Source organism: Octopus bimaculoides, chromosome 3 (genome assembly GCF_001194135.2).
Source record: "Octopus bimaculoides isolate UCB-OBI-ISO-001 chromosome 3, ASM119413v2, whole genome shotgun sequence".
Classification (NCBI taxonomy): domain Eukaryota; kingdom Metazoa; phylum Mollusca; class Cephalopoda; order Octopoda; family Octopodidae; genus Octopus; species Octopus bimaculoides.
Genome location: NC_068983.1, coordinates 74,073,415 through 74,073,674, shown reverse-complemented (window position 1 = coordinate 74,073,674; position 260 = coordinate 74,073,415).

Here is a 260-nt window from a genome sequence, read left to right as displayed (position 1 = left end):
GACAGTGGACCTAGGCTCCTTAATGTGCACATGTCACCTGCAGTCAACTGGCAGGGCGCCAAGGCGACATTGACCTTGTGGTCCCCAGTGGCTGTAGGAGACGTGTGCTTTCCGGATTTCTTGAAGTTGGCCGGAGCAAAGTACCCGGTTAATATTGAGGGTTGGCAACCGAGGTGCCATATGTGCCTGGAAGCTGGCCACATCAAAAAGAACTGCCCCAAAGGCCGTAATAAGGCCATGGAGCAGGATAAAGTGCCCGC